Source organism: Varroa destructor, unplaced genomic scaffold, assembly GCF_002443255.2.
Source record: "Varroa destructor unplaced genomic scaffold, Vdes_3.0 BEIS01000001.1, whole genome shotgun sequence".
Classification (NCBI taxonomy): Eukaryota; Metazoa; Arthropoda; class Arachnida; order Mesostigmata; family Varroidae; genus Varroa; species Varroa destructor.
The window spans coordinates 43,625,831-43,652,535 of record NW_019211454.1 but is presented as its reverse complement, the minus strand read 5'-3'; the positions used below and the strand labels follow the sequence as shown (position 1 = coordinate 43,652,535).

Here is a 26,705-nt window from a genome sequence, read left to right as displayed (position 1 = left end):
CAGAAGCGGCTGATCTTACGGCCGCAGCAATGACTATCAACGTCCACCATTCCCGTTAGTACTAGCGAAAACTAAAAATCTACAAAGGTCTTTTTCGTACGAACGGCAGTAAACAAACCATGCTACTGTTCTATTAACGACAAATCGATAAGCTTGCTAATGCACGTAAATTCGCTATGTCGACGCCGCAGTCGCGAGATATGTATCACTACATTAGAAAGGCATATGCATAGAGTACCCTAAAATCAAATAAACATTTACACTATTGATACAGGATAGCCACGAAGCCGGCTGACCACCAGCAAGTCTTCGGGGCAACTACTGCTCAAGCAAACCCGCCGTATTTTCTGACTCTGTAGGGGCGTTATGGCCGTTTTGAGATATGGTGCGTATAGATAAATAAAATTCATTAGTTAAAAACAGCAGAGGCGCAAAGAGAACGAGTGTGAATTGAAATATATTACGTCGTCATGATTCACTCTGCAGAGACTGGCATTGGCCCACTTCTTCTCTCGTAGCAGCAACGAGATCAGTATCGTAGATTAGATCTAAATTCCATATTAGACCGTGTCCCAGCCTTGCAATTTGTATTAATTACTGTCCCCAGACATCCGACGATTTGATGAAAACACACGAACATGTTGTACGCAAAAGACGAAGTCTGCTGCCCGCTATCCACGCTGGGATAACGGGTCTCACTAGTCAGGAGTTTTAGATCGGAAGAGGCTGAAATTTATAATGGAACTCTAGACATAGTGGCACAGACTTCTGCTAGAAAAGGTGTGAATGCCTTTTTAACTTCGTTCTTCGGTACAGGTCAAAGTTGCGCACAAAATGTCGAACGCCTTCGGTTCTCTACGTTCGTCGTGCCATTATATCGTATTAGAATTGGACAATCAGCATTGGTATCGTTTCCCAAATCGATTCAGTATTAGCAGCTATTAGATAGACAGTTAACCGTAGTTAGATGCGACCTTCGGCACGCTAATATCTCAACCCGCTAGACAGCTCACGGCCTGTCTATGAAGAGCTCTTTTTGCTTAAACGGCCATAAACAACGAAATCGGTGAATTGTCGTCGAACGCAGCAGGAATCAATATGCTGGAGGATTTTTTTTGTTATTGTTTGATGACGCGGCTTTTTGCACGCTGCTATTCAAAATAGCACGATGCGGCAGCGATAACCCGATGAAAATATTCCCAGAGGACCGTTCAAGGCGAACGGTGTAGTTATGGCCGAACGGCTGTTATTGTCGTTACTGGTGAAATCGCTCGCGCCGCTGCCGTCACCTCAGCGTCTTCGCTAGCGTGTCCCGCTCCCGGCAACAAAGCGACCATCTAGCTATACACGTTACTTGACTTCGAGAGAGCGTATTCGCTTTCAAATGACTACATTGCACCGAGCAAAGTTGCGGGGTACACATTCTCTATAGTGTGCTTCCCATCTGCCTGATTTTTCGAAGTGCAACACTCATACCGCTGAGCTGCGGTTCCCCCTCGCACTAGCAGGACGAAACGCTCACTACAAAACCTAGCCCGCACTAAGTAGAAAGTCATTTTCATCGATTATGTACATTCAGAACCTATATAATAGAGGCTCTTATATCGTCTTCCGTCAGTAGTCAACGTAGTAAATAGTAAATGATGTGCGATCAAATTAAGAGTTACTATAGTTATTAATATTAGCGTGTCGTGTCGTGTCGTTAGCGTGATTACCGTTCAATAATAACACGCTGAAAGTCCCTGTCCACGAGTGCAATCTTCGCCATCTTCATGATTATGACAAGACGTGTCACATAATGGCAAGCATCTAGCAAGGGGTTGCATCCGCCGTACGCGACTCATGAGCGGAAAAGATACCAACTAATTGTATTGTTGCCGCTACCGCTGTTACCGGCGCGACCCCACCATTAACAAGTTGTCTATATTTCTCTGGCGGCTCTTCCAGTGTTCAGTTATGGCTGTATTCCTCTATATCGGTTTATCTATGTTTGAGCGTACGTGCGTGTGTGTCTTCATAGGCGGCAGCAGCGTCGCTACAACGACCACCAGCGCCACTGCCGCTGCAGCAGCCCCCATCTCAAAGTTATTGGCGCCAAGCTCAGTTTCGTTGTCGGTTTCCACCGCTGTGGAAGTATGATGGGCATGGGTGGCTGCGCATCTGTGCGTGTCAGTGTCACCCTAGACATCGTATCAGCTTGACTATCATAATGGTAGCTACTACTGACAGAGCATGCCAACGGTGCTGAGGTGGACGTTACTTCGAGACGATACGATAAGATGGCGGATCCGGGGGGTCACTGACCTCGGAAGACGATGGCGGTAACAACAACGGTGGAGAAAAATAATAGAAACATGATGACGGAATGAGCGATGCTCTGGGTCTGATCTGCTGTTGGCTAGCGACAGAAGGTCGAGAAACAGAAAAACTTCGTTCGTTCGGTCAGCGTTGGGCCGAACAATCCAGCTTTGAGCCATGACCGTCTTCTTCGATCTGGTCTGACCCGGCAGGACACAGCCACGATAGAAACAAAAAAACTCTAGCATTCTTGCGTCTAACAAGCGTCGCATCGAATCTTTGTGATACAAAAAGAAGAGAGCAAAAGGGATCGACGCTCCGAGACCGTCCGCCCCACTGCTGCCTGCCTGCCTGCCTGTCTACACTTGCATTCGCATTCGACCGACGAACATCTTATATGGCCTTCACCATTCCGTTTGACCGAGAAGGGAACTCGGCAAAACTTCGCAAAGTGTACAATCGATTTTATAAATGTAATGCATAAAAATAAAAGGAGCTGTATATAGTCCCATGTGGTTAGCAGATCGTGTTGCATGAAAGGTACGCACACTCGTGTTGGGTTCGTGGAATAGTGCAGATAACACACATCTATTTGCCTGCCATTTGCTTCAGATGCAGAACAGAAGAAACAGGTAATCAAGCTAGTTCAGCTGTAACTATCGACTGAAATGTATCGTTTACTATGCAAGTTCACTATAGACTGGTGGCTATAGCCAACTCCTGTAGTCTTAAGCCATACGAATATACTTTCTTCGATATTGATGGCAAAAGGTATATCCTTATTCTCATCACGCTTGTTGGGCAGTGCGCATATCGTACCATGAAACGATAGGCATCTGATAGGTCCATAGAATAACGCAATAACGTGCAACTATAAGGAGAAAGTGTAGCGAACGGTTTTCTAGAGCCAAGCTAAGGTTCACCCATATCGGTACCATGGAGTTCCATCGGGGTAACACTTCCCTGTTAAGAGTTACCTTTCGCTTCGTTCCCGAGGGTGCGATAATATAATCCGGGTGTTGGTTCCACACCTTCTTCACATTCGTTTCTTTTCTCGGATAAATCCAAAAGGGTCCACCCAGTAATTAGCTGACGCTCGAGGATCAACGTCATCATTGCGTAACTGTTCCATATGCGAACGCCAACGCAGAAATATAAATGCGATTGTTAGCTTGCATGAAGATATTTTAGGCGTCAACAACAACTGCGAGGTCGCCCTTACTGCTGTCACTACTGCCGCCGCATAGTTTCTTTGGAAAGAATTTTTCAACAATGTGACCGTGCTAATATACATACAAACGGATATCTGTGTATCTAGAGGTTTGATGATACACAAGTCCCATTCGAGAACAAAAGCTCCATAAGTAGGATCCCATTGTAATATTGTGGCTTTTGTATGTCTACTGTTTGCGATCGTCAGACACCGGCCGTATCGCACGCAGTTCGCAACTGCTGTCGCTGCGCTTTCTCCAACAGTCGCGAAGTTATACGATACGATCATCAAAAAGCTTCTAGGTCATTGCTACCGTCGTCACCTGGGCCCGTCGACGTTTACTACAAGTACTATTAGTACAACCATTACTAATATATACTTGATTAACGAAGCCGCTCGTTCTGCTGGGAACGCTGCTACTCAATTCATATGAGATGAGAAGAGTCAGCAAGCGAGTGAGACGGTCATAGCGAAATTGTAAATATAAGTACCCCGGCAACGCGAGAAATCACCAGGTAACGCAGGTGCAGAATCACCAGCGCCACCATCGTCGTCGCGACCCATCGACAATGCTAACTATTGACACCTCATAGACATCTCACAACCTGATTCACGCTGGCTGAGGGAACAAACTGCGTCTGCTAAGATGAACCGGTGGACGGACCGACTGACAATTTAGGGATAAACAGCAGCGCAGAGTAAATGGCAGGTAAAACAAGCACACTACCAGACGTCCAGCACCAGGAGCCAGATAAAGCAAAGGCAAGATCGACGGCATTTCCACGGCCGTCAACCGTTCCTACCGCCGCAGCAGTCCATGCTAGTGCTAACATCGCTCGTGTCGGTGTTGGTAAGCTGTTCACGCCGTTGCCTTTGCCGCTGTCCTCAACCAGTGAAGCCGAACGGCTACTGGCAAGGAGAAATACCAGCTGACAGGAGGCCATGTCACAGCACTCTGCCAGTCTGTGCTGATCGGCCAATAATACACATTGACGTTGATGTTCCTATTGATGAAGTAATGGATTCGCCCATGTTCATTCGTCTGGTTGCCTGCCGTAGGCACTATCGATGGTTGTTGCATTCACGTCGCCAAGGAGCCAGAAGGCCGGTCTGTCTGCAGCAGCAGTGCGTAGTACGACTTACAGAATCCACAATACTACTACAGCTGCACGCGCTAGGAGCTCCGATCGGACCTAAAGGTTTTCTAACATCAATCGACCACAAAACCGGCACTATTAGATTGAGACAAAAGGCAGTCATATAAACCGACCCCGCGGGACCGCTGTTTTGTTACAAAGGCAACGACGGTGGACGTTGAGAAGAACACAGAACCGCTATCACTAAATGACGGCCCCCAACATCGCTATGTATGCATAGACTGCTGAGAAATCAGACGTCAGGTGTTAGCGCATAGTTCAGACTATACGATCTGCTGCTCACAAACGTTTCAGTGAAAATGCTTCAGATATTGCGAAGTTACAATTGCATTCTTCTAGCATCACCACCATAAAATGTTTATTTTTTCTCTAATGATTCCGTCTTTCATCTTTGCGGCTGTATTTCTATAATACGCACTTAATTCGTCATCGGTTACGTCTTTGATCTAATTTTCCAGTATTGCGAACTTTGCTCGCATGACTTCAGTGGCAAACGCTGCGTGTTTCCGACTCGCCCGACTTCCCATAATCACTTTTTCTCCAAATCAAAATAAACCGCCAAAATGTCTGCTAGGCGCGAAACTCAATCCGACTCGCTAACGTTCGTGGATTTGACGTAACGCATGCGAAATATTTTAAAAACGACGCATCGCCTTTTCTAGGGAGTCTAACGTATTCCGCTTTAGATCAGCAGACACAATCACAGCCTACATTCATTTGAAGAAATCGAGCGTCAGACGTCACAGCGGTCAATGGAGAGTTTGTTCGTAGCTTCTTCTTTCAGTACGGAGTTAGTCACATAATTAATTTCGGTTCAGGACACACATTCAGAGCGTTCGATGTAGTTTGCCAAATACAGTCAACAATAGCTGCTCTATTTTTTGAGCCCAGAAGTATTCCCTCATTCGGAAAAGGGTTAATTAGTTGTCGTTGCACTAACGGTTAGTCACCTATACCGCATGGCGTTGTCGGCAACATACAATCTGAATTTGATTGCCTCCAGCTTTCTCAGAAGACCTAAAGAACTTTTCCTCTATTTCTTAGTTAGACCCGATAGTATCGAATAGTAATATTAAAACGATCTCGAGCCACCTTCCTTAGATTATTTGGTCAGACTGATGATAGCTCCGTCATCAGATTTTCATTAAACTATGGAGCGGTAACTTGGTTATAGTGACGATGAAACATGATTGACTACTTCAAAGCACTTTCTTCAAAATGTATATATAAAGCTATTAAACTTTTGTGCGTTCCCCACAGTAGCGTCATTACCGTTGTCGTCACCTTGTGCATGTTTTCTTTACCAACTAATGCTACCGAGCTGTGTTGGCTGTAACGCTGACGTGGGTGACGACTTCTGCGACCGCCTTCACCGTTTCGTCTAAGCTCATTCCGGGTCATCGGCGATGATCGCGCTGGCGTTCGTAGCTTTCGAATATGGCTTTATTTCCTTTTCTTGACATAGAGTAATAGTCTTTTGCTATTACGAAGATCATAATGATTATTCTAGTCGTATTAAGAATAATAATGGTGTCACAATATTTACTTTGCCTCAGACACAGCCATTGCCAATATATTTGACGAGTTGCTTTCGTATTATGCATCATATTCTTAACTTTCCTGCATTCCTCAATTCGTTTATTGTTCCCAGAAGAAGAAACGCTTCACCTGAAGCTGCTTGACAACTCTTTTTCCGTGTGCCACAACAGAAGGCGAAGACAGGGAATGCAACTAAGGAAAACTCAAGTCCCAGCCGGTGCAGCGGGGACTTTATCATGATCATCATGACGAACTCCCAACTATCTACCAAATGCCGCATCCACGTCGGCGTTGACCCTCGTTCTGCTGAGGGTGCGCTGCTTCGAGTGCTGTTACTTCCATCACTGCTACCCCGGCTGTTAGCAATAGATCGATTTTCCAGTAGCGATCATGATACGCCTGGAATGGGTGGTGGCAGAGCGACGTTGTGCTTCAACACGGAACGGCGCGTTTGACGGGAACTGCATAGGGTAAGGGTTGACAGATACAGGGTTCGACTTTTAGGCGGCGACGTGAGCGTTTGTGCAGAGCTGTAGTGTCTACGTCAGTGGTTATAGGGAGGTTTTGCTGTTCCTGCTAGTGGAATCGGGGGCTGGAACAGGTATATTTTTTTTAACTGACAATGCTATGTCACTCCCAATAAATAGGTAGCTTTAATGTTGAAAATTGCACCGTACGACTTGCAACGTTACCGCCAACTTGCGTTCAATAACACCAGTGAACGAGTGAAGCTTCCAATGGTTCAACTTAACTACTGACACTTACAATTTTTTAGTAGTTTTAAGCGAGCTGTCGTCAACTAAATAAAGTTGTTGTCTATGATCTCTGGTGCATAGCAAACCTCAAAATTTACCGCAGCTCCGAGTTCAGTTTGGCCGGACTGCCCTGACCCAATTCGTAAACCACGGTTGTTTTCTTGGCATCATATATAGTGGGAAAAATGTTGTCGATTCATAATATAATCCATCAGGATAAAAAAAAAGGAGTTAACACAGTTACTTATTTGTATATATACGTTTTTATAGTTGAGTAGAGATAAGGTTATACATCAACTTTGCGCAAGCATCGATTTTTCGAACGCACTCGAGCCAATCTCAAGCCGTTCATTGATATAATCTTCACAAAACAGTTCGTTCGTCTTTAGGGTAAACCGTATACAGATTTTGTTAATTGGGTTAGTAATCTTTCTTTAGAGATCAAAAACATAATATGAGGGTTTACCACGTTCACATTAAGAACGCTTTTACAATTGTTCTCAAATAGACAGCCACGAATATCGGTATGGTAAAGCAAAACAATGAATCTGCCGTCCGAATGAGTTACCTAACGAGTCGATTGCATATGTATGTGTCATACCAAATTTTGAACTTTGTTTAAGTTACTCCATTGAAGGGGCCCCGAATATTTTGAGATTACTTCTTTTACGCAAGATAGGAGGATAGGAGATAAGAGAATTTTCTGCTTTCAGCAGACCACCTACGGCGTCATGTTCTGTCGCGGTCATCTGGGTAATGCAGTTTTTTGCGCCGACGACTGTCACGCCATCATTACGGTAACTACTCTCATATCCCGCTTCCAGAGATCCGTCAAATTGAGTTAAATCGAATTTCACCGCGCTCGTTTTAGATCAATGGCGGCCAACGGAACCCACAAATAGATGTTTGTCGGTGCTGTCAAACGACAACGATGACTATTCGTGGCTAGCTCATAGTGTCGGCTCATCTTGGCACAAGCGAGTTTTGGTCGAAGCAGCGAAATGAGGCTGCCTACCGACGGAATTAGCAGCGTGGTCGCAATGCGATAGACAGAAGATGAACTCATCAGAACTTATCGCCAACCACCTATCCAACCAACCAGCGTCGAACGACTGGTTTATTTGTGCGACGATGCGGAAGCTTACTAGACGTGTGGGGGAACGGCACCTTGCTCTCGCGAGCAGTCAAAATAGTGCCACCAGTATAAGCAACAATGAAAAACAGCAGCAAAGCCATTCCAGTCAGCGGTTGGCGACGAAAGGGCTCTCGGACTCATTCACTCAGGGTAAATACTTGTGCTGCTGTTGCTATTCGTGCTGATCGGGCAGCCACCATCAGCTACAGTACTCTGATTTAATATTTATAATGCTCACCTAGGCAGGCCCACCGGCGTAGCTCCACGACATGAGGATAATAGGGATGTTTGCGAAACAAGACGCCTGCCGTAGCACCGCGTCAGCGGACTACTACGATCGACAGTGGCTATTGCTACGCAATAGTGTAGGCCTCTAGCGAAACGTACGAGGGGTTAGTTGGTTGCCTGAAATGCTTGCGTATGCCTGCTCAGACAATGAGTTCGCTTAGCTCGTTTCCGGTTTGCATATATAGTATCGCGCACGTAGAACAGTCATCAGTCAACGCCTACTGACAATGTAACGCCCAACCACTGACGGAGGCTCCTGGTATTGAAACGCGATTTCAAAGCACAATTTTGTTGCTCCAGCAACGAGCCTTTGTTTGAGTGGCTGGGCAAAGGGTTACAGGCGGCCAGCACAAAACGGGAATGGTCGAAGAAAATCTCGGTCTTTGTTGCAACATCGATGGTCAGTGATCGTACTGTTGTGACCGCGAAAGACACCAAAGCCAGGACATTTTCGATGTCTTCGTCGGCACTGTTCACTCGGATAGCTAGCTGCCGATTATTACCATAACAACAAGGTTCCTCTACGCCAATCATTACAACCTATAGAAAATCAGCGGCAGCACGCCATTTCGGCCGCAATGGCTTGCTGCAACGACCTCGAGGAAGTTACCAATGCTATCTCAATGCTGCCCACTGCTGTTACTGCTGGCACGAAACGCGGACGAGCCCGCGAACTTGTGGGATTATGGATCGCGTCGACCCATAGACTTGCACATCTGCAGTGTCCGTCAGCAGCAGGTCACCATGAGTGTGACTCTAAACCGTGCTTGGCCGGCATCTAAAACAGGATGCAATGGAAGGAGGAATGTAGGCTACTGGTAATGGCCATTGTTCACAAATTTACTCGTGAAACCGGTTTCGAGTACAGTGGTGATTGGATTGTATGGCGATTGGGCAGTGAGCAATGTGTTTTTGTTGCTAAAACAAGAATAAGAGCTTTTAATTAACGAGATAATGTCTTTGTTACGAATGTCAGACTATGGCCTTAAGCATTAAACAGTCCTGTTAATAGATTTCGGCTAATTATAAAAACCTGCTAATAGATTTCTGCTAATTATAGAATATATTTTCTGTATCGTATAGTAATCATTGAGAAGTCATGTTTGTGAGAGACATCTCCATATACCTGCCCGTATATACGCAGCAAACATCACCCTAGCAGTGGCGGTAGCAGCAACCACCGAATCTATCTTACCCCAGTTCAGTTGGCAGAATGGGAAGGCAGAGAGTCTTCAACAACAAACATAATAACAAAAACATTTTACACTCATTACCGCAGTCTACTTCATCACCAACACAACGCCACAGAGTCGTTTACAAAATCACCGATGAAATGAATATGTGACCAGGAAAGACGCGAAGGCAGGTGGTATACGGAGGGAAAGAGCTTCATATCCATGGATACGCCCAAGATCTATCTCATCAGTTTTATCCTGCCATATCATCTCGAAGAATTCAGTAGTACGGGGAGCCAATGCACTTTGTACCATTAGGTATGCAGGTATTGACATAGAGATCTGCCTGAGACCAGGCCTAACGCTGTCGAATTCGTAAAACTCTTGTGCTGTTTTGATGACTCTCCTCTGTTTTGTGTATGTGCTTTTCCCGACACCCACCCACTATAAGGCCTCGAGCAACTGTGATGTAGTGTGTTCATTAGAGGTTAAGACCTACTATTGGATCAGGTTTCTCCGCTTTTCCCATCTCTCAGGTTCGTTTTGTGCGTCCGGCTTTTGCATATATATAGGTAAGCCCTTCCTGGAGCGCCAGAGTAGGAGACGACGACTCAAATAAGAGCTCGCATTTCGCCTAGGACTATGTTACCCCGTACCGTTGGAGAGTAGCGTTACGAGCACTTCCCATAATACACACCGTTTTTCCCTCTAATGTAAGACCTATATATGATACTTTTCCCTTTGCATTAGTCGATGCATGCATTATACAGCATCGTAGCACGGTCAAGGGATGAAACAAACCCGAAATTGCTATTAACCATTCATTAAACGATAGCGTATTGCTGAAGTTTAGTAGTACTCTTCATTTAATCGACTAAGAGTAATCAGTACCATCAACCCACTGTGTGCTCTTTCTAGAACCTGCCAGCATTCTCACGAACTACGGTGTTTCTGAACCTTGACCACTCCTCAGCGGCCGTGCTGTCTGATGTTCGATACATATACATCCTAATTCTCGGATGCTAGAAATCACAACGGTGCAAACCTACACGGTATCGATCGCAGCAGTGCAGATGGATTGTGTTTCATGATACTGTATGTGCAATTGCTTTTTTCCTTGTTGAATGCGTTGGGTCCCATCCAGGCAGTAAAGACCCAGCCGCCAGCCAGCACCTGCTGGCCGGCAACAACGAGGTAGCACTACGATATGAAATGGGATAATATAACATGGCATCCAGTCTCCACCCAATGGCATCTCGTGGCCCAGTTTCGTCACGGCGACTAATAAATAAATGCTTCGACGGGCTTCACGTCTGGAATCTTCCCTAGACATTAACTACATCATACGAATGATTGACTTCTCCCTAGCACGACGAGCATACCGTCTACTCCACGTGTCTAGCCTTCGCCTCACATAGTTTATAGTAGGCAGATACGTTACCATTAAACCATCACAGAGATTTATCATTTTTTACCGACATCGGTGTTAAGTTCAACCAACATTTTGTCTTTGTTTCTGTTGAAAATTTTCTAGCAGCAAACCGCATGCCTGGAAGGATAAAATTATTTTCTGCATTTTGCGGTATCCAGCCTCATCGATCTAGGTGTTCGTCTCTATAGGTTTGAGGACAACTGCATTACTCCTACGCCCATCACCCTAGCCCTTTTCAATGGAGTTAGTCCCAGCTTTCTTGATTATTGTGGTTTTGGGTAATAGTATGTCTGTTGTGGTCGTATAGTTGGTTAGTCGTTTTCTATTACCATTCGTCTAATGGCGGCAGTGATGCTGTACGGACAGGGGTACACGAGCGATAAGAAACAGTCTGTCGCCAACCCACTTTTAGCCAGTGTTCCTAGTCTTGCTGGCTCTTTCCTACGATTCAGAGTCTTGCCTGCGCCTCTACCGCGCGGTTCATGGGCAAGAGCAAAACGGCTAAAGTATTTCTATGGAGTCTGCTTGCCAATGACGAAGCTTTTTGCTCGGTCTGTGCTTATGCCGTGTCTTCCGCGGTCCGAACATAAAGACACCCTCTCTCCAACCAGTCGACAGGATCTAGCTCATTCGCCTGTCTTCGAGGGATGTGCGCCTCCTCCCATACTGTGTTCTCCTACCCACCACCAGCAGACAAAGTGCTCTTTTCGACCCCCGTGGTGAAGAGGGATGACTCATTCAATGTGGACTCACCTCATTTTTCGTTCGGATCTGATTCACGCAAACTGAACAGATAGTACAGTCTGTTAAATTATACCCCATTAACTATTTGCTTCAGATGTCAGCCATTGACCGCTTGAAAGTCATGACGTTCTAACGCTTATTTGGTGTTTTTATTTTACCACTATACCAAGTAAATACACATTACCCATTACCTTCACAACGTTATCAGCAAAGTACGGAGGTTAGGTAACGGCACTGTTAATATATGCTTTATTGAAACGTGCTATGAGGAACTACAATAAAGGTGTTTCAATATATTAGACGGCATTTATGTTCACCGCAAACACACTTCTTTGTAATAAATTATTCTTTGAAATCCGGTTTTAGCTTCTGCGACGGACCTCAAGCACGTAGACAAAAGTAAGAGTTCGGTCAGTCCCGAAAACAACATGCACTACTAACCAATGCATCTATATAAAAATAAGATACATATTACTCTAATACATCGGTGTACACGTCAGTAACCTATGTTATTGCAGTTATCTAAGATTGAGACACACTGATTTTTGTGTTTACAAAAAAAACGTTGATGCCTCTCGAGTCATGCGCGAATGTAGTCGTTCACCGCTAAACATCTTCACCGAAAAATATAATACAACAACTTATCAGGTTAAAGCCATGATAAGCAGGGAAAGCGGAAGCTCGGTTTGTTGAATGCGTAGGCTCGCCGCTATACGGTACTTTATGGTACGAGATTCAACCACTTTCGTACCGAATATGCAAAGACATTATTTCACTCAACAGGGTTGTCTGCTAATGCGAAAAATTTAAGTGCTCGGACTGCTTTTTTTGTAATTTCAAACATGGATATAAAATTTTTCAGGTACCTGGTTTTCAGTGTAGAGCATTGTTGTTAAGCGAAGTCTATGTACGAAAAATGTCCAGTTTAGCTAGTCCAGGACCCTCTCCTCTTATGTTATCTGTTTGTCAGGCATCTCTGATGATATATGTATAGCCTCGGCGGTACTTCGGGCTCACCGGCTCTCAGTCAAAGGATGCCATAGTATCGCGAGCATCGGTATAGAAGTATGGAGCGATGGCGAAAGTTCACGTACGTAACGAGGTCATCTCCGAGAGGTAGCGACGGCTTAAGATGGCCTACCCGGGCATCATGTACACTGCAGCTTTACTACGTTTCCCCTTAAACCCTCCCATGGCGAACTTTCCTTCTGGAGCAGATCCACATACACTTACCCGCACAGTCCCACCTTCTGCCATTGACTTCCCTATGGCCTTCTGCAGCGGACCGAGATTCGGTTCTTCTCTTTGCTCTCGGCAGCCTTCAAGGAATCGACACCGAACACAGCACAGCTAGCTGGCATCCTAGCAACCTTGGTCAATATGAATGAAATATCTCTAACCAGCGCCCGCCATCGCGCAAATAGTAGAAAGCTGTACAACCTTACAATGAATACCACTATACCGTTGTAGTTTGTCTTCTCATATTTTCGAACCGGACCAACGTGCGTATGCCCGCGAATATCCTGGCTGGTTTTTTGTCTGCTTGTGTACCCATTGGACGGTAGATAGATAGGGCGCTGGCTGCCTAGCGCGCGGGATTGCTGGCTAGTTCTCTGACTTGACCAAATAGATTCTTCCGTTCGCTTGGTCGCACGCTCTCAAAAAAGTTATCGAACTTTGTTGCAGAATAGAACCCTCCTTAATGGTCGCATGAGAAGCATGAGTAGGCCGCCATGCTTTTTTCTTGCATTTCGCTTGAAAAGCTCAAAGTTGGCTTCAGGTCCTTTCCGGATCAATGCTGATATTGAAATGGCTATCATATACTAGCATCAAATCGCGTCAAGTACATTCCATACCATTTGCTAGATTTTGGCGCTGCATTCCCTCGCATGTTTCGTTCCTGCTATTCTCCAGCTTTTACGCTACTAGGAGACTCTATACCGTCTATATGTCTTTCACACGCCTGTGAGTCCCGATCACCAACCGCTTGACTTCGCGTTCTCAGCCCTGTTACGCCTTGCATGCGTCAACAAGTATAATATATTATTGTCAACAGCTGCAGCGGTGCTGCACTGGGCTTAGTAGGTCAAACATGATCCACTGACAAGTCTGGCAGTTTAGATTGTGCTGAGAATCTATGTTTCGTTGGTAGGTTGTTTTTCCTGCCATAGTAAACCTGGTACAGACCTGGTCCTTTTTTAATACGAGCCCAGTCAGGGTAACTGCGCTGTTTGCAGTCCTCACTGACTATAACTATAAAAACGTACGTTTTTTGTAGTAGGAAGCCCACCTCGGTAGACACACTTTACGGACTGAACATGCAGTTCTAGCATATGCGAACAGCAATATTATAGCACTACTAAAAATTAAAATAATGAGAACAGTCACGTCCGACATATTAGGCCGCAGAACGAATAGGTACGCATCGCCGCTACCTATTCGTTCTGCAGCAGAAGCAGTGACGGTCGTCGTCACCAGTCTTTCACAGCGAGTAGTTGGAGTGCAACCTACTAGCTTTGTCCTGGGTTTAGTCGACGCTCACCTGGACTTCGTCGGTTCGGCTGCGCGCTCGTTTAGTGTTTGACGATTGAGACAAAGGTTTTAGAGCAAGCGAATGTTGCTAGGGAGCAAATGGTGCCGGATGAACGGGAGAGGATGGAATAAGGGAGGACAAGGCAGGATAGGAAGCAGCCAACGAAAGCTGGACCTCATAGATAAGCTTATCCCGCTTTTCTATGTTGTGCGTAAGTGTCGTTCTTTTGCCAATATAACCTAGAGCGCTTAGCGCTATTCTCGCATAGCGGTCTAAACTGGCACTCCTTGCCCGTCCTGGTAGGCCTTGTTCGCTATTTGGGCTCATTTTTGTAAGCTCGCAGTCGTATCACAATGACGTGGCTGCCGAGGACGAAAATAGTGTATTACTATTGCTACTGCGACGACGAAGATTACCTTCGTTCGTCGATTGCGGCATAGCCAGTACTAGAATGACCAGTTCAAATTTAACCAGCCCTTACATCCTGCCGCTGCTAGTAACCACCGTCGCCACACACTGTACAGTTACAACTGGAACTCCGCATCGCGCTCCCTCACGCTACCTTTAACGTGAGACGACTCGGTCTCGCCCAGAAACTGAATTTAACCTTATTTCAAAACTTTATTACCCCACCGGCAGCGGCAGAGGTAGAAAGGACAGCGCGACGACTAAAACATGAGCCCGTTGTACTGCCCGCTGCACATGAGCAGCTTGACATCCTAGCCGCGATTGCAGCTGCTGCTCCGGGCCGTGCGCGAAACTAACACAATCAAAAAATGAGAACGAGCTTATGAGTAAGCTCGAGTGAGAACGAGAAAGGAGAAAGATGACGATGACGAAAAGGGTGACGGTGCCCATGGGACCCCTTCTAAATCCTTTTTTACGTTCATTTGACTTGCTATAGTCGAAAGAGAACGAGCAGATCCGTAGCAAAGAACTAAGTCGACCTTACCGGCGGCTGGCACCCCAGCTGAGCCAAGCCTACGATCAAGCAGGCTAAAGTCGCAGGCAGAAAAGTGTGGGTCCACTGGAGATGCTGGCCTACGTGGAGTTACCGTCAACGCGCACACGGAGAAGTCGGAGGTACGTTTGGCTAGCGGTGACCACTCGTACGCCACCCCTGTAGACGCACCTTACCGACTGAACGAGCAGTTGTAACATATGAGAACGGCAATATTATAATACTACAGGAAAATAAAAGTAGTAAGAGCAGCCACGCTCAACAACTTAGCATATACGCATTGTGTACACCATATCCATACCTTTCCCTTTCAAACTAAAATCTAGGATTTCTGATTCTGTGTTATGCGTAAAGAGACCGACGCCACCACTTAACTCATCATAGTTCTCTGCCAGAAAAACCACAGGCATTGCAATCGATGCCGCTCGAACGACGGCTGCAAGAATTTCCTGTGTAGTTTACCTTCTACCAACAGAAACAAATGCTGGAGGAGCTGCAATACCAGCTCGGCTAGACACCGAGAAAAAAGGTTAAGGAACTTCTAACTCCAAACAATCACTTCACTCGACCGTAGTTAAAAATGGAGACGGGACGTGTGGCCGCTAACCTGCTGACCTGAAAGAAAGGCAGACGACTTAAATATGTAATCGAAGTACCTACTGTAGTTTCAAGTGATTATCCTTTCCTGCTTGTCAACCCTCCATCGAAGCAGACGACTTGGTTTTTTAAGAAGGAAGGCCGTGCGCCCCAACGGCACCATGTCTACATATCACAGCTCAACTCGGCTTGGTGACACCATCTACGTGTGTAGGTAAGTGGCAGGACACTTGTGCTGAGCGTTTTGGGCTTTACAGTAGATACTGCCGTTGCCTTGGACGGAATACCTGTGCTAATCGAAGTGAACCTAAAGGAACCGCCAGCGAGCACGGCCTTTTCTTTAAGCGGGAGACCCCTACCAAAAGATACGATCATCATCCTTCCCTTTGATTAACTACAGATATATAGTAGGCCCTACGCACACACGACACAGGCAGCCTCATAGACTCAATAAAGCAAAATCGCCACTTGCACTGAAGGACGCTCCGCATCCTATCTCATCTTTAGTCCCTTTCTTTTTCTGCCATTTATTTTAGGCTATCAACCAGTGAAGAAATGAATCTACCGAGTATGAGGTGAACGATGACAAACATGGCAGTTTCCCAGACAAGAGACTTTCCTCCACGATTCTTTATAAGAGGCACACAAGGCTAGTCGTGCCGTAGGCTGAGCTGACTATTGCCGGGCCGTGGTTAGAGGTAAAACAGTCGCGTGAAGACAGCTACTAGTTCGCGTATGTCTCTCGCCCGGTACTCGCCTATGAGCTTTCCGAGTTGCCGCCTTTCTATGCTCCCCATTTCCAATAGCATAACGATCTGACCATCCGATCGCTTGCCGCTTGCGTCTTTAAGGATGCCCTGAACCACAAAAAACTATAACGGGAAGAAGCCAGAAATGAAAAGGTACACCATCACCAAACCGTAAGCAGCTAAGGTGGATGTTAATGCACGAGTTGTACCCAACCATGTTTCTATTATTGCCGGCATTGCGGTGAATGTGCTGCTACTGCCGCGGCAAAACCGCATTACCACTTGCTGAGGAGCGTCCTTCCGTTTTATGACTTTTGTTGTCGGCTGTAGATACTAGCGTTGCGCTCAGTTCTTCGGCACGTACCCCTGATCGGCTAAAAGATCCTCGGTACTTTCACTTTTACAAATACTCCAAGTAAGAATGCAAGTACACACCGAAAAATGTGTGAATGGCCAATGGCGTGTCTTTTCTCTGCACCTTCTTTAGGGGCACCGCCTGATGAGCCTTTTTTTCACCCGCTCGTTTACGTCTGATCATCCTACATCGGAATACAGATGCTTCGAACGTAGCAAGCCGAGCGAGGGGTGGCCTTGCGATGCACTGATTCGTCGTTTGTAGGACTTCCTCCATCCTTTCCCCTCATAGGACTTTCAGTCAATTCTTTCTTCAACGAAGCCTCTCTCTCAACTGCTTTATTGCATGTACGCTTGGCTACGCGGGCAAGCCGTTGATCGACAACTCAATACTGCTGGGTATCGCCAATCGAAATAAGCCAGTAGTGCGTTAGCAGGATGCGTCCGCTGTATCCTTCGTTATGGCCTATCGCCGGTGGTTCCTCGTTGTCACGTGAACTGAACCGGTTTTCAAACAATGCCAAGCAGCGGCTATGGTTATGCCTGTAGTCGTAATGGGAATGTGAGCACCCCCTAGAGCTCTATTAGGCAATCAAGGTAGCGCTGGGCTTATTGAACACTGGTTGATAGCTTTCAACTGCGATTTCAACTTCGTTTTCCTTCGCTCGCTCATTCGCATTTCCCAGGGACGATTCGAAATGGTTCGAAACGCAGCAAGCCGGTGTGACCAAACAAACTTCAGTTTCGAATAGACCGTTGCTGCTGGTGTGGTCGTTATGGCCGCAGCCACCGCTACCTTTTCTAGACCACGCGTTTTCAATTCATCGCCAACCTAGACAGAATCCGACTCTTCCCAACTGCTCGTCTGTTCACAAGTCGATCGTTGGCGAGCAGCAGCAGGAGACCGAGTAAAATGCATCGAGTCGGTGGTCCGAGCGCTGCAGCGTTTGACGCAGCTTCGTCTTTACAGGTCTCCGTTCCAGCCCGTTCAGTGTCTTCTTTTGCATCTTTTAGGCAGTGCACAATTTTAATTATGCCACTGTCCCGTCGTCCAGGCCGCCTACCTCCCATTGTCCGATTATTAGCGCGTGTGCTGGTCTTTATCACACGGTCGTTTGCTACAGTCCGTAGCGTTCCTGGCCTTTCCGCCAGCAGCTGCATCAGCTCGAATCCAGCAAACGTCCAACATCAAAGAGTCGCGCAGGGTCATAAAACGCCGGCAGCTATGTCGTCGCGTTCAATAACGACAACAGCCAATTGACTGTTCGTAAGTTGACAAAAGCTGTACAGCATACATCTTTCCAATGCTCCTTTTTGCCTTCTATGGCTTCGCCGATCTCGGGGTTGATATCGCCGTTGTCGAGGGTTGTTGCGCAGGAGGACTAGCAGCCTCGACGCAACCGCACTAGGTAAACAGCTCAGTCTCTCCTCTCGTTATGCTCGTCAGTCCAAAGTTTCTGTTCTCAGTTATTTAATATCTTTATGTTCTTAATCTAGCATTTTTCTATACATTCACAACGATCCAAGTCAGCTCAATGCAATACAGTTCAATTGACAGACGAAGCGAGCAGCCGCGATCGCTGCAATTTCGACGGTTTGCTCTCGGTGACCGTGCTGCCATTTCTGGTGGCTGGCATGATGACTGTCATCTTGCCCGCGGATGTCAACAACGTATGTCAAATGGCAAGCAACAAGTACAACTCAACCCGTACAACCTGTCGCAACACATGGTAACAATCGATTTGATTACCATTGGTAACAAGAATTGAATGCTGGGCTAGATAGAGTTCTTACCAAATGAGGATACAGAATGGATAAAAAAAAAAATTAAAAAACCTAATTGATTACAATATGATAGTCATAACTAGCTATGATAACTAGGCAGTATCCAGTAATCATCGACTAACCGTTAAAACAACGTCGCACAACACTAAGAGCAGCCATCATCGAAGTTTCTGCCTTAATCTGTGGCCACTGAGAAACAGGCTCAGCAAACGGCATGAACAGAAAAAACATCAGCCTTCTGTTTTCGTTTAATCAGCCTGTCTGGACACAACGTAATTAATGGTAGCGTAACTACTGTTACCGCTGCCGCCGTTGCCTCCACTGGTAGACCTCGGATCTTAATTGCCCTCAAATAGATCCGCTTCGAGGGTTGTTTTAGCATTCCGGAATTAAGTTGCCAGTTAGCAGCAAAGGAAGAAATTCATTTACTAATCAAGTGGAGTGGATCGCTGCCTGACCCGCTCGAAACGAAGCGATTTGCGATCATGCGGCAGACATAACGAAAAGGGACGCTTTTCCCTGGACTCTTGCTGAGGCGAAACTGCTTGAGCCGGACTACCGTTTGATCCCCATGAACCCAATTTGAACATCAAACATGCACATACATTCAGTAGCGGTGAGCTTTGTTGTTTACTAGCACACAGACGTACAGCTTGCTCGTAGCTGTGCATGCACACATTTGAAATGATCACTCATGTATAAGTTTGTTGCTGCTAGGGTTAGACTAACACGAAACTATTGCTATAGCACATAATTATTACTAACAACAATATATGTCTAGTTGTATCTGTTCCCTGAGCTTCGGAGCAACGGAGTCTTGCTACACTGGAAGGATAATCTATTTCATATATCCAGAACATGTTACTAATTTCTTTAATTGGCGTGCCTGTGGTCCGCACACGTAACTGCCCTTGGGGCTTAAGGATTTTTGCTTCTGCTTTCGAATGACGCCTGTAGTAAGCACGCGGACATTTAGGTACCCGTGGATATCGAGCCCGGAAAGCCAGCGGAATGAACATCTATTGCTCGACTACAATAATATTATACGCATACGATTATGATCCATTCAGTGCTATTTAGAGAAAACGTCTGCACGAGCGCTCAAACGTAAACGTGGTCATGACCGTTTTTCGAATACTAGCATCAACAGGGTACGATTCTATCACGTCATCCAATATCTTTCGTATAGGCGACTTTGTAGCCTTTTTTACTTTAATTTGATAACCGATGCTTAAGGATCGGCGGTGGGCCACCGCTCTAGTCGTCGTCTTGGCTATCGACCGGTACGACTCTGCCCTCATGTTCGCTTTTCTGAGCCACTACAGCTGACGCAATTTTGGGAAAGGCTTAGTCTTTCCCTCGGTCTTCGTCGATACTGCGTTCTCTGCGGTAGCTAATGCTGTGTACGTATACTCTAAAATGAACGTACGTCTTTCCGTTTACGACTGCTGTGCGCGCATCACTTGTATACGTTGAGTGGTTCGTGTATGCGTAGATGTTGTCGTTGAGGTCCGAATTTCTTAAGCTTTAAACTGTGGTAACGATCGGTTTCGCGAATCGACGACAACTACACAATGTAACCTTGTCACCGTGTCGACTTCTATGAATGCTGTGAAACAGCTTATCTGGTCGCGTGTCAAAGGAGAACGAAGGGTCCGCGATGACTGGCCGCTAGACTGTATTCTAATAGACTCGCATGACGGTTATCGACGCGCCGTTAACGCTTGGGGGAACTATAGGGACCATTTGATCGCGGCTATGTGCCGACGTAAATGATTGAGAATCTACTAGATATCTACTAAACGACACAACGACGTGTATGTATATATATAGTACAGTGAACATAGGTCTTAACGATTAAATAGGCAATATCAAAAGCCAAATCTGGAAGAAATTGTTTTGTAGCCGAAAGCAGTAGTAAATTTCATGGAGGATCGGGTGAGCGGATTATGCGCCACAGCTAACGACGAACACATTAAAACTGTTAAGCAAACGGAAATCTTCGATGAACATAATGGCTTCTGAATGATGACATGTAGATTTGCAATCACAAATGCAATTATCATGTGTGCGACACATTCGAGACCTGCCTCTTTAGGACAGCGCTAACGGAACTGTAGACTTCATCTGAGAGATGGCCATAACTTGCCCCGAATACGCGCGTGTGACTTACCTGCAACAGAAAATAAGGGTCTATATGAACATCCTAGACAAAATACTGCAGGGCAACGTTTTGTTATGGCGTTGTAACTAGAAATGCTCTTACATACACTATTTGATATTCTAGTGATAAGCCGTAGCGTTTAAGAACAGACGACCTACACGTAACGTCAGTTATACGACTTTAATAGTTACACGAACAATACGAGGCAGTTTCTGTCAGTTGTCCCTTACTTTTTTTTACGTTGGAAAAAATTGATTTATACAATAGTCAGGCACTCCAATATTCATTTTATTATAGATGTCTCTTTGACAAGCTTCGCTTCCGGAATCGTCAATACCGTAGCTCTTCGATACAACTAGGGCACGATCGAAAGCATCAATGGAGCCACCTGAACCAGTTACTTCTACGAAGTACTCGCTTCGTACTTAGCGGCTTCGTATACACACGTGGACTTTAGTTACAGAAATGAGCAAATTTCCTCTGTGACAGTAGCAGGTGCTTATCTTAGCAAAAATACCATTTTTTATGACCCTTACTACCTGTGCGCTGTTATGTTAAGGACCCACAAGGTTTACCTCTCAGAGTCATTTTAATTACGTCACGATATAGCACTGTGAAGGCCGAGAACAACCCTTAACAGAATCGCAGAACCATCAACTCTACTAATGTATACGCTTCTTAAACATAGGCGAATAATTTCGTTACTTTCAAATGAGAATTGATAACGACGAGCAGACTCAACGAGGATGTCTCTTTCTGAATCATATATTTCTACAAGCGAGAAAAATAATCGATCGATCTTCATGTCGTCTGGGTCTGGTACTTGCTTACACAGTGATCAGTTGTGGGGTTGTTTCGCCGCTCTCTTTCATTGTCGGCCGAAACAGTGAATCATCGCCACCCTCTAAGGTTTGTTGACACCATTCTTCAGTCCGTAGAAGTATTATTCAAGTGTGACATAACAGAGAAATCTGTCTCTTATTCAAGACGAAGATTCAACGTGAATGTGGCATCAATGCAAAAACAGTCAAGACAGAGCCTCTAGAAACCACCTCCCCTTACGTCTCGCTAATATCTGATGCAAATACGAATGATTTATAAAGATTATTTTTCGTGCCACTATAGACAAAACGAACGCGACTTTGGAACGTGATCTATCGGACGACAAGATTCGAATCTTCGTGAGACCGGGGCAATTCCCTAGATTTCAGACGGCATCAATAGCAGAAACGAACCAGCAACCGATGTGACTCTGTCGAGCCGGTTTTTCCGAGAGTACAGCGCCGCTACTCGACACTAAACTATTTGGCTTCCATTTCTAGAATTTGTATTCTGGTATTTTTGGTGGCTACATACAGAAGGCTAGCCGGACCTAGCTTACTGACGAAATTATGCAAAGCTTTCACCACAGCGGAATCAGACGACATGTGCGCTATCATTATCTATCAGAAGTAAAGTGATTCACCGAGCTGGCTACTGTGTTTGTTCTACCAGGAGATAATGAGTTCGACTGAAGGCTTCGGCCGGAGGATAGATACTATCTCCAAAAAGTACTAGACAAACGGTCGCAAAATTTATTTATAGCTTGTATATTTATGGTGTATCATATGTCTTATAGTCCCCGTTGAGAGTCTTCGTAGTTCACTCATGCATCATTCGAAACGTCCCTTCACGTTTAGATCTATAATGAGGTATGTTACACTAATAACACTCAGAGCGGCGTCACATCTTGCTCGATAGTGAATTGGCGGTCGCGCGAACAGCCAGACGTATGCTCCATTCAGCAGCGATAACAACGTCAGTGCAGCCGGACTCTCTGGTACGATGTGCAATAGACATGTGGCGCGATTTTGCAAATGTTGCATATAGATTGTCGCGGTCAACTCAGGCTCTCCTGCTATCCTTACTATTGTATCGCCAAGCAGGAACGTGCCTGTTTAATATAGCGCAGCGTAACTAACAACAAAAACCATAGAGGACGCTCGCATACCTATAAAGAGGGAGGCAGTGTCACCTGGGTTGCAGGTACATGTGCGCTACCCTCTGAGTGCATCCCCATACTGAACACGAGCAACTAGCATGTCAAGCACTTTTTCGTTCGAAGCACAACGTCAAAAAATCATGACGAAACGTTAATGAAGAAGAAAAGGAAAAATGAAAAAAAAAACGTCATAGCTGTATCGACCGCCAATGTAGTTACCAAGTGACCTCATAAATCAGTTGGAGCAACCCCAGATAAGCCCCGGAAAGGCCCTCACAGCAATCTCTGAGGCAACATGATTCAGAAAATTTGTCCTCATAGACCGATAGCTGAAAATCACTTAGGAATCGCCCCAGCCATTGAATGGCTCCCTGCTGTATACTATGGTAGCTGGAACTAATCAAACATCAAACGCAGATAGAAGGGCTTCAACATAATGATGAAACGAAAGTCGATTATCTTTCCCATTTCATACATTGCATTTCGTTGTACGCTCGCATGTAACTTGTAACAATGACAACAACGAAAACAACGACAATGGCAGTAGGAGCACGCTAAAACATGACCGATCACTAAAACTTTGCCGGCTTTCATAGACAACAGAGTTGGCAAGTATGTATGCTGCCGCAATCGTACACAGCTGCAGTTGAGTCATTTTCAACCGAAGGTCTTGGAGAAACGTTTGTTTTCTTTAATCGTTTAGCCACCTCACTTTGTGGAGTCGATGCGACGAGTGACCATTGCAGTATTGTGTAGAACGGTAGAATGGCCAACAATTTTTACCGTCAAAAAAGTAACAAGATAAATTTTGCCACCACTATGCCACCGCTGAATGTGAAGGGTCCATATCAGCAAATTTGCGATGCACAACGACCGAGATAGGAAAAGGCCGCAGATCCGTCGAGTCTGAGCTTTTCTCCTCTCGTAAAACAGCAGGAGCACAACCAAGTAGTGCAACGTCAGAGCAAACCACGTCGGTTATCGCGACGCCTATTGATTGATGTTATAAAACAAGCACTGGTCGTGTGAACAAAACAGTTTTCCGCTGCTCGCGATAAGTGGCTAGCTAGGACGTATGTATACTCACTAGCTGCGTAAAGACCCAACGGTAGCCCCAGAGCCCGAACGTCTTGCCACAACATATGCTCCAGACTAGGCGATCACTGGATAACGGCCGAAGAAGGTGGCTGATTCACAACAACTCAGAACTTACAACATTCATCTACATTTGTTAGCCTTTCAGACGCTCGGTACCCACTCCCTCGATCTTTCAGCGGCTGTTAAACGAGGCGAGACCGTCCCCAAGACTAAGGCCCAGCCTGTTCTGCTCGCCAGGACAAAATCATAGCCTTCTCCTCCACGATCCGCATCACGTTACGAAAACACATTTACATATGAGATTAAGGCATTATCTCTGAAGCTGAGACTCTTTGTTTTGATCTCATAATAGGGTAACGGCTAAAGCACCAAATATCAACACCTACTATATTTCTGTATAATACCTAATGCGGACAGTATCAGAATTCACAGCAAAAAACCACAAGGGGCCATAAACGGCCAAAAAGACCATCAGAAGACGATCGCCGAAAAACAACTATTAAAAGGGCTGGATGGTTTTTGTATGTCAAGTTTTAAGGCCTTTGTTCTAAGGATTAACAACAAATTAGAGTCGCCCATCGTTAAAGGCGACACGTTCTCGGAAGCCAATTGCTGATAAACTAATTTAAATAAATAGCCATGATATTCTAAACAACTCCGACGTATTGAAACCTGTGTCAGCGACCGATGATAGAGGCAATTGTTCTACGAATATATAGTTGTTGATGAGAGGCTAGCAGGTTGAGCCAATTTTGAGACTTGACTGGTTTACGTATCATGCGAAACAATCATTTCTCGAAAAATCTAAAATAATAACATAGAATAAAAACGAAAAAGGAGAGGATATATCCGTCATGACAGTTTATTTCGTCCATAATAAATCGTCATTTGTTGAACCAAACGTTAACATATGGCTATTGGTATTGCCAATTCATATAATTAGATCGCATTGATTGATTGATGCACCGGCAGCAAAATCAATAAATTGCATTGTAACTAAATGCGGATAAACGGGAGACCTCTCGTTTCTTCCCTACGGGATGCATTTTATTTTATTGACACTTTTTACCGTCCCTGAAAACGTCAAAAAAAATTACGCAAATGGAATACCGAAAATTCTTATTAAGCGTGATAACTGCCCCTGTATTTACTACGCCGCTCCCTAAGTCTGTTGGAGAAATGCGAGATAAGTTCACCAGACCCACTCCGGTTAGACTACTAAGGTCGAGAAATCCTTGACGCAACACGTAAAAAAGATAATTCCGCGAGTTTGTTAACGTAACAATAATGGCTGAAAGTGCTTGAAAAAATGCTGCGGATACAGGAAGCCTCTAGACATACATGACAGACAACAGTAGGTAGCAGGATTCGAAATATCCAGGGGCAAATCGCATTCTCAATAACAGAATGACATTTAGCTCCTTCTATAATAACGTTTGACAGGACAGAAATCTGGGTTGTTCCAACGAATTCATTAATAAATTCGAACTCAACGAAAGGGTGATACCCAACTATGTCGGCTGGCTTTGATTTACTGTAAATCTATATGATTTCATTTTACAACTATAATTTCACGCCTATTATTATTATTAAATACATATACACTTAAGTGTGTTTATCGGCGCTTTGGAAAAATAATAGCAACAGTAAACAATAAGCTGTTTGTTTCTTAAGTAAACCCTATTCGCAATAGACAGCTACTTCAAACGCCGCTGATCTTAGAGCAAATCTAACATCTGAACTTCTAGCCTAAAGATGATAATTTTCCTTCCGTGTGAAAAAATTTTCTTAGCTAGAGCGTGCGTGCGTATGGCATAAATAACATTACTTCATTTTCAGTGGTTCCGTGCGATAGTAAATGGCGTTTGTTAGCTGCGGCGGCCCATTTGATAACCGTATTGGCAGACTCATAGCTCAACCGTTACGAAGACGTCCCAGCAGACAAGCGAACGACGACATTATCTAGTTCATATACTGTATATATATCTAAAAGCAAAAATGAAGCTCCACTTTACTAGGAAGAAATGTGTGAACTTACAAATAAAATCAGCATCTAGAGCCTTTATGTATATCAATAGTATATATATATACTAAATTAGGATATATAAATATTTATAAACAATTAGACGAACGTTTTTTTTTTGCTTAATTAACTAATTTACTAACACCTGGGATGCGGTTGCATTCACTAGCCTTGTACGTCACATTACCCTTGGGTCTATACAACAACAAACAAAAAGCTGAATAACCACAAGGATAAAAGCAATAAAAATACTTTGATGAACGGCACCAGTGTCAATAGCGACCCAACTTGATCGACCCAGCTTTTCAGCGCCCCGTTCTTCGGTAAGAATCAGCGAGATCTTTATTGCCTTCAGTTTCTTACCACCGTCCCTTTTTCGTTCTTAATACCTTCGTCTTGTTCTTGTCGGTGTCAAAAGCAACAGGGGTGAACAGTTGGGATATACCGAGATGCTGCGTCCGTCGGGTCACAACGTAACGGGGGCAAAATAAGGTGGAATCGAAACACAAAAGCAAGCCGGGTTTAGATGTAATGTACCGGTGGGAATTTCCATTTAGCTACTGTTATCACTTTATGGCAGCTGAGTGATAGCGTGCACTCTGTTGTTGGCTCGTATTTGTTCAACGCATACTGATACGCTCTCATCGGGAACGCCAATTTAATAGAACCCAGCAGTTGAGGTCTTCGGGTACTCTTGGGCCGCTTTAGCGTTCCTGACCCAGTG

At 45.1% G+C, this 26,705-nt stretch overlaps 1 protein-coding gene and 2 long non-coding RNA genes across 10 annotated transcripts in view; 2 read left to right on the top strand and 1 right to left on the bottom strand.

Moving 5' to 3' along the window:
* Positions 1 to 26,705, bottom strand: part of CadN (neural cadherin) — a 142,134-nt gene that overhangs the window by 59,264 nt on the left and 56,165 nt on the right. The gene's annotated exons all lie outside the window — the stretch shown is intronic.
* On the top strand, positions 1,170 to 26,083 carry LOC111244462 (uncharacterized). 5 transcript variants are annotated; one of them, XR_015323555.1, is made up of 4 exons: positions 1,170 to 2,930; positions 5,929 to 6,677; positions 7,679 to 7,759; positions 25,798 to 26,083. It is a non-coding gene; the product is annotated as an uncharacterized LOC111244462 (long non-coding RNA). The 5 variants fall into 5 exon arrangements; XR_015323530.1 differs by having other exon boundaries at positions 1,170 to 6,088; positions 6,320 to 6,677; XR_015323504.1 differs by lacking the exon at positions 7,679 to 7,759 and adding an exon at positions 12,707 to 12,826 and having other exon boundaries at positions 1,170 to 6,677.
* LOC147758678 (uncharacterized) lies at positions 7,773 to 12,550 on the top strand. The gene is made up of 3 exons (XR_015323607.1): positions 7,773 to 9,878; positions 10,133 to 10,273; positions 10,479 to 12,550. It is a non-coding gene; the product is annotated as an uncharacterized LOC147758678 (long non-coding RNA).